The following is an 8,884-nucleotide window of genomic DNA, read 5'->3' as shown; positions in this document are numbered from 1 at the left end:
AGGCACCCGCCCCCGGGGGACCCCGATGGGATGCAGTCAAAGGGGTAGACGGCGCGGTCAACAGAACTAGGGTTTCGTCAGAAATCGAGCATCGGGTCTAGGGAATGGCCCCAAAACTTGTGTGTGTCCACATGGCAAGCACAAAAGTGATTTGTGATGGTTCTACATCCAATGCTACCCCCGGGTGTGTCCGGCTTCTCGGACGGGGGTTCCTACACTTAGGCGGATTCTGCATGTATAGGGGGAACTCCTCGGAGGTGAACCGGAGAGAACCTTGGGATCATATGGGATGATCCTTGTTTCCACATGTACCTATGACCTAACCAAGCTCAAATGGAGGCACACGCCCACCGGGGGACCCCCGATGGGATGCAGTCAAAGGGGTTGATGTCTACGGGAGCTTCTATTCTTGTAGACAGTGTTGGGCCTCCAAGAGCAGAGGTTTGTAGAACAGCAGCAAGTTTCCCTTAAGTGGATTACCCAAGGTTTATCGATCTCAGGGAGGAAGAGGTCAAAGATATCGCTCTTATGCAACCCTGCAACCACAAAGCAAGAAGTCTCTTGTGTCCCCAACACACCTAATAGGTGCACTAGTTCGGCGAAGAGATAGTGAAATACAGGTGGTATGAATAAGTAGTAGCAACGGCACCGAACGAGTGCTTTGCCCGGGACGAGTAAACAAGTAGTAGTAACGCAGCGGTAGTAACGCTGAGCAGTAGTAACGCGATAAAACGAGTAAACAAGCAGCGATAGCGATATTTAGGAACAAGGCCTAGGGATTACACTTTCACTAGTGGACACTCTCAACATTGATCACATAACAGAATAGATAAATGCATACTCTACACTTTTGTTGGATGATGAACACATTGCGTAGGATTACACGAACCCTCAATGCCGGAGTTACAAGCTCCACAATAATGCTCATATTTTAGTAACCTTTAGTGTAAGATAGATCAAAAGACTAAACCAAGTACTAGCATAGCATGCACACTGTCACCTTCATGCATATGTAGGAGGAATAGATCACATCAATATTATCATAGCAATAGTTAACTTCGCAATCTACAAGAGATCATGATCATAGCATAAACCAAGTACTAACACGGTGCACACACTGTCACCTTTGCACTCGTGCAGGAGGAATAAAACTACTTTAATAACATTGCTAGAGTAGCACATAAATAAATTGTGATACAAACACATTGCAATCATAAAGAGATATAAATAAGCACCTCACTATGCCATTCAACAGTGAATAAGTATTCTGTGAAATATAGCCTAAGAGACCCACACGGTGCACACACTCTGTCACCTTTACACACGTGGGACAAGGAGTCTCCAGGAGATCACATAAGTAAAACTCACTTGACTAGCATAATGACATCTAGATTACAAGCATCATCATATGAATCTCAATCATGTAAGGCAGCTCATGAGATTATTGTATTGAAGCACATAGGAGAGAGATGAACCACATAGCTACCGGTACAGACCCGAGCCTCGATGGAGAACTACTCCCTCCTCATGGGAGCGACGGCGGTGATGAAGATGGCGGTGGAGATGGCAGCGGTGTCGATGGAGAAGCCTTCCGGGGGCACTTCCCCGCTCCGGCAGGGTGTCGGAACAGAGACTCCTGTCCCCCAGATCTTGGCTTCGCGATGGCGGCGGCTGCGGAAGGTTTTCCGTATCGTCGTTCTTCGCATCAGGGGTTTCGCGACGGAGGCTTTATATAGGCGAAGAGGCGGCGCGGGAGGGTCGAAGGGGTGTCCACACCATATGGCGGCGCGGCCGGGGCCCGGGCCGCGCCGGCCTATGGTGCTGGGGCCCGATGCCCCCCCTCCTGGTCCTTCCCGGGTGTTCGGATGCTTCCGGTGAAAATAGGAACACGGGTCTTCGTTTCGTCCAATTCCGAGAATATTTCGTTACTAGGATTTCGAAACCAAAAACAGCGAGAAAACGAGAAGCGGCACTTCGGCATCTTGTTAATAGGTTAGTTCCGAGAAAATGCACGAATATGACATAAAGTGTGCATAAAACATGTAGGTATCATCAATAATATGGCATAGAACATAAGAAATTATCGATACGTCGGAGACGTATCAAGCATCCCCAAGCTTAGTTACGCTCGTCCCGAGCGAGGTAAAACGATAACAAAGATAATTTCTGAAGTGATATGCCATCATAACCTTGATCATACTATTTGTAAACATATGTAGTGGATGCAGCGATCAAAACAATGGTAATGACATGAGTAAACAAGTGAATCATAAAGCAAAGACTTTTCATGAATAGTACTTCAAGACAAGTATTAATAAGTCTTGCATAAGAGTTAACTCATAAAGCAATAAATCAAAGTAAATGTATTGAAGCAACACAAAGGAAGATTAAGTTTCAGCGGTTGCTTTCAACTTGTAACATGTATATCTCATGGATAATAGTCAACATAGAGTAATATGACAAGTACAATATGCAAGTATGTAGGAATCAATGCACAGTTCACACAAGTGTTTGCTTCTTGAGGTGGAGAGAAATAGGTGAGCCGACTCAACATAAAAGTAAAGAGAATGGTCCTTCAAAGAGGAAAGCATCGATTGCTATATTTGTGCTAGAGCTTTTATTTTGAAAACATGAAACAATTTTGTCAACGGTAGTAATAAAGCATATGAGTTATGTACATTATATCTTACAAGTTGCAAGTCTCATGCATAGTATACTAATAGTGCCCGCACCTTGTCCTAATTAACTTGTACTACCGGATCTTTGCAATGCACATGTTTTGACCAAGTGTCACAATGGGGTACCTCCATGCCGTCTGTACAAAGGTCTAAGGAGAAAGCTCGCATTTTGGATTTCTCGCTTTTGATTATTCTCAACTTAGACATCCATACCGGGACAACATGGACAACAGATAATGGACTCCTCTTTAATGCATAAGCATGTGGCAACAATTATTATTCTCATATGAGATTGAGGATATATGTCCAAACTGAAACTTCCACCATGAATCATGGCTTTAGTTAGCGGCCCAATGTTCTTCTCTAACAATATGCATGCTCCAACCATTAAGGTGGTAGATCTCTCTTGCTTCAGACAAGACGGACATGCATAGCAACTCACATGATATCCAACAAAGAATAGTTGATGGCGTCCCCGAAGCATGGTTATCGCACAACAAGCAACTTAATAAGAGATAAAGTGCATAAGTACATATTCAATACCACAATAGTTTTTAAGCTATTTGTCCCATGAGCTATATATTGCAAAGGTGAATGATGGAATTTTAAAGGTAGCACTCAAGCAATTTACTTTGGAATGGCGGATAAATACCATGTAGTAGGTAGGTATGGTGGACACAAATGGCATAGTGGTTGGCTCAAGGTTTTTGGATGCATGAGAAGTATTCCCTCTCGATACAAGGTTTATGCTAGCAAGGTTATTTGAAACAAACACAAGGATGAACGGTGCAGCAAAACTCACATAAAAGACATATTGTAAACATTATAAGACTCTACACCGTCTTCCTTGTTGTTCAAAACTCAATACTAGATATTATCTAGACTCTAGAGAAACCAAATATGCAAACCAAATTAACAAGCTCTAAGTATTTCTTCATTAATGGGTGCAAAGTATATGATGCAAGAGCTTAAACATGAGCACAACAATTGCCAAGTATCAAATTATCCAAGACATTATAGCAATTTACTACATGTATCATTTTCCAATTCCAACCATATAACAATTTAACGAAGAAGAAACTTCGCCGGGAATACTATGAGTAGAGCCTAAGGACATATTTGTCCATATGCAACGAGCGGAGCGTGTCTCTCTCCCACAAAGTGAATGCTAGGATCCATTTTATTCAAACAAAACAAAAAACAAAAACAAACGAGACGCTCCAAGCAAAGTGCATAAGATGTGACGGAATAAAAATATAGTTTCAGGGGAGGAACCTGATAATGTTGTCGATGAAGAAGGGGATGCCCAAGGCATCCCCAAGCTTAGACGCTTGAGTCTTCTTAGAATATGCAGGGGTGAACCACCGGGGCATCCCCAAGCTTAGAGCTTTCACTCTTCTTGATCATAGTATATCATCCTCCTCTCTTGACCCTTGAAAACTTCCTCCACACCAAACTCGAAACAACTCATTAGAGGGTTAGTGCATAATAAAAATTCACATGTTCGGAGGTGACACAATCATTCTTAACACTTCTGGACATTGCATAAAGCTACTTGGACATTAATGGATCAAAGAAATTCATCCAACATAGCAAAAGAGGCAATGCGAAATAAAAGGCAGAATCTGTCAAAACAGAACAGTCCGTAAAGATGGATTTTATTAGGCCACCAGACTTGCTCAAATGAAAATTCTCAAATTGAATGAAAGTTGCGTACATATCTTAGGATCACTCACGTAAATTGGCTTAATTTTCTGAGTTACCTACAGAGAATTAGACCCAGATTCGTGACGAGCAAAGAAATGCGGAAGCTGCGTAGATAATCCAAATCTAGTACTTACTTTACTATCAAAGACTTTACTTGGCACAACAAAACATAAAACTAAGATAAGGAGAGGTTGCTACAGTAGTAAACAACTTCCAAGACACAAATATAAAACAAAGTACTGTAGCAAAATAACACATGGGTTATCTCCCAAGAAGTTCTTTTCTTTATAGCCATTAAGATGGGCTCAATGAGCTTTAATGATGCACTCGCAAGAGATAGTATTTGAAGCAAAAGAGAGCATCAAGAGGCAAATTCAAAACACATTTAAGCCTAACATGCTTCCTATGCATAGGAATCTTGTAAATAAACAAGTTCATGAAGAGCAAAGTAACAAGCATAGGAAGATAAAACAAGTGTAGCTTCAAAAATTTCAGCACATAGAGAGGCATTTTAGTAACATGAAAATTTCTACAACCATATTTTCCTCTCTCATAATAATATCCAGTGGCATCATGAACAAATTCAACAATATAACTATCACATAAAACATTCTTATCATGAGTCTCATGCATAAAATTATTACTCTCCACATAGGCATAGTCAATTTTATTAGTAATAGTGGGAGCAAATTCAACGAATTAGCTATCATTATTATTCTCATCAAGTGTAGGAGGCATAGTATAATCACAACAAAATTTACTCTCCGCAGTAAGTGGCATCAAAAGACCACTATCATTATAATCATCAGAAATAGGAGGCAAAGTATCATCAAAGAAAATTTTCTCCTCAATGCTTGGGGGACTAAAAAGATCATGAAAACCAGCTTCCCCAAGCTTAGAACTTTCTATATTATTATCAACAATGGTGTTCAAAGCGTTCATACTAATATTACTACCGGCATGCAAATAAGATTCCATAGGTTTTTTAATTTTCGCATCAAACAATCCATGTTTTAAATCAGGAAATAGAATAAGAAGCTCATTGTTGTCCATTATGCCAAACTAGTGTAAACAAGAAACAAAAAGATGCAATTGCAGGATCTAAAGGAAATAGCTTCGAGCACACACACAACGGCGCCGAGAAAAATACTTTACACGAGACCGGAGTATGAGAGCCTTTTTACCTTTCCTCCCCGGCAACGGCGCCGAGAAAAGTGCTTGATGTCTACGGGAGCTTCTATTCTTGTAGACGAGTGTTGGGCCTCCAAGAGCGAGAGGTTTGTAGAACAACAGCAAGTTTCCCTTAAGTGGATTACCCAAGGTTTATCGATCTCAGGGAGGAAGAGGTCAAAGATATCGCTCTCATGCAACCCTGCAACCACAAAGCAAGAAGTCTCTTGTGTCCCCAACACACCTAATAGGTGCACTAGTTCGACGAAGAGATAGTGAAATACAGGTGGTATGAATAAGTAGTAGCAACGGCACCGAACGGTGCTTTGCCCGAGGACGAGTAAACAAGTAGTAGTAACGCAGCAGTGAGTAACGCTTAGCAATGAGTAACGCTAGATAAAACGATGAAACAAGCAGCGATAGCGATATTTAGGAACAAGGCCTAGGGATTACACTTTCACTAGTGGACACTCTCAACATTGATCACATAACCAGAATAGATAAATGCATACTCTACACTTTTGTTGGATGATGAACACATTGCGTAGGATTACACGAACCCTCAATGCCGGAGTTACAAGCTCCACAATAATGCTCATATTTTAGTAACCTTTAGTGTAAGATAGATCAAAAGACTAAACCAAGTACTAGCATAGCATGCCCACTGTCACCTTCATGCATATGTAGGAGGAATAGATCACATCAATATTATCATAGCAATAGTTAACTTCGCAATCTACAAGAGATCATGATCATAGCATAAACCAAGTACTAACACGGTGCACACACTGTCACCTTTGCACTCGTGCAGGAGGAATAAAACTACTTTAATAACATTGCTAGAGTAGCACATAAATAAATTGTGATACAAACACATTGCAATCATAAAGAGATATAAATAAGCACCTCACTATGCCATTCAACAGTGAATAAGTATTCTGTGAAATATAGCCTAAGAGACCCACACGGTGCACACACTGTCACCTTTACACACGTGGGACAAGGAGTCTCCGGAGATCACATAAGTAAAACTCACTTGACTAGCATAATGACATCTAGATTACAAGCATCATCATATGAATCTCAATCATGTAAGGCAGCTCATGAGATTATTGTATTGAAGCACATAGGAGAGAGATGAACCACATAGCTACCGGTACAGCCCAGAGCCTCGATGGAGAACTACTCCCTCCTCATGGGAGCAGCAGCGGTGATGAAGATGGCGGTGGAGATGGCAGCGGTGTCGATGGAGAAGCCTTCCGGGGGCACTTCCCCGCTCCGGCAGGGTGCCGGAACAGAGACTCCTGTCCCCCGGATCTTGGCTTCGCGATGGCGGCGGCTCTGGAAGGTTTTCCGTATCGTCGTTCTTCGCATCAGGGGTTTCGCGACGGAGGCTTTATATAGGCGAAGAGGCGGCGCAGGAGGGTCGAAGGGGTGGCCACACCATATGGCGGCGCGGCCAGGGCCTGGGCCGCGCCGGCCTATGGTCTGGGGGCCCGGTGCCCCCCTCCGGTCCTTCCGGGTGTTCCGGATGCTTCCGGTGAAAATAGGAACACGGGTCTTCGTTTCGTCCGATTCCGAGAATATTTCGTTACTAGGATTTACGAAACCAAAAACAGCGAGAAAACGAGGAACTGGCACTTCGGCATCTTGTTAATAGGTTAGTTCCAGAAAATGCACGAATATGACATAAAGTGTGCATAAAACATGTAGGTATCATCAATAATATGGCATAGAACATAAGAAATTATCGATACGTCGGAGACGTATCAGGGGTAGACGGCGCGGTCAACAGAACTAGGGTTTCGTCAGAAATCGAGCATCGGGTCTAGGGAATGGCCCCAAAACTTGTGTGTGTCCACATGGCAAGCACAAAAGTGATTTGTGATGGTTCTACATCCAATGCTACCCCCCCGGTGTGTCCGGCTTCTCGGACAGGGGGTTCCTACACTTAGGCAGATTCTGCATGTATAGGGGGGAACTCCCTCGGAGGTGAACCGGAGAGAACCTTGGGATCATATGGGATGATCCTTGTTTCCACATGTACCTATGACCTAAACAAGCTCAAATGGAGGCACACGCCCACCGGGGGACCCCCATGGGATGCGATCAAAGGGGTAGACGGCGCGGTCAACAGAACTAGGGTTTCGTCAGAAATCGAGCATCGGGTCTAGGGAATGGCCCCAAAACTTGTGTGTGTCCACATGGCAAGCACAAAAGTGATTTGTGATGGTTCAACATCCAATTCTACCCCCCCCGGGTGTGTCCGGCTTCTCGGACAGGGGGTTCCTACACTTAGGCGGTATCGCATGTATAGAGGAACTCCTCGGAGGTGAACCGGAGAGAACCTTGGGATCATATGGGATGATCCTTGTTTCCACATGTACCTATGACCTAACCAAGCTCAAATGGAGGCACACGCCCCCGGGGGACCCCCGATGGGATGCAGTCAAAGGGGTAGACGGCGCGGTCAACAGAACTAGGGTTTCGTCAGAAATCGAGCATCGGGTCTAGGGAATGGCCCCAAAACTTGTGTGTGTCCACATGGCATGCACAAAAGTGATTTTTGATGGTTCTACATCCAATGCTACCCCCCCCCCCGGGTGTGTCCGGCTTCTCGGACAGGGGGTTCCTACACTTAGGCAGATTCTGCATGTATAGGGGGGAACTCCCTCGGAGGTGAACCGGAGAGAACCTTGGGATCATATGGGATGATCCTTGTTTCCACATGTACCTATGACCTAACCAAGCTCAAATGGAGGCACACGCCCACCGGGGGACCCCCGATGGGATGCAGTCAAAGGGGTAGACGGCGCGGTCAACAGAACTAGGGTTTCGTCAGAAATCGAGCATCGGGTCTAGGGAATGGCCCCAAAACTTGTGTGTGTCCACATGGCAAGCACAAAAGTGATTTGTGATGGTTCAACATCCAATTCTACCCCCGCGGTGTGTCCAGGCTTCTCGGACGGGGGTTCCTACACTTAGGCAGATTACGCATGTATAGGGGGAACTCCCTCGAAGGTGAACCGGAGAGAACCTTGGGATCATATGGGATGATCTTTGTTTCCACATGTACCTATGACCTAACCAAGCTCAAATGGAGGCACACGCCCGCTCCCGCAGCCGCCCGCTCCTCCTTCCCATCGCCGCCCGCTCCGGCCTCCTCCACGTCGCGCCCGCGGCCGCCCGTCGCCGGCCCCGCCGCTCCCGCGGACGCCCGTCGCCGGCCCCGCGCCGCGCCCGCTCCTCCTTCCCATCGCCGCCCGCTCCGGCCTCCTCCACGTCGCGCCCGCGGCCGCCCGTCGCCGGCCCCGCCGCTCCCGCAGCCA

The sequence above is a fragment of the Lolium rigidum genome, chromosome 6 (genome assembly GCF_022539505.1).
Source record: "Lolium rigidum isolate FL_2022 chromosome 6, APGP_CSIRO_Lrig_0.1, whole genome shotgun sequence".
Taxonomy (NCBI): Eukaryota; Viridiplantae; Streptophyta; class Magnoliopsida; order Poales; family Poaceae; genus Lolium; species Lolium rigidum.
Note: the sequence above shows the minus strand (reverse complement) of the source record.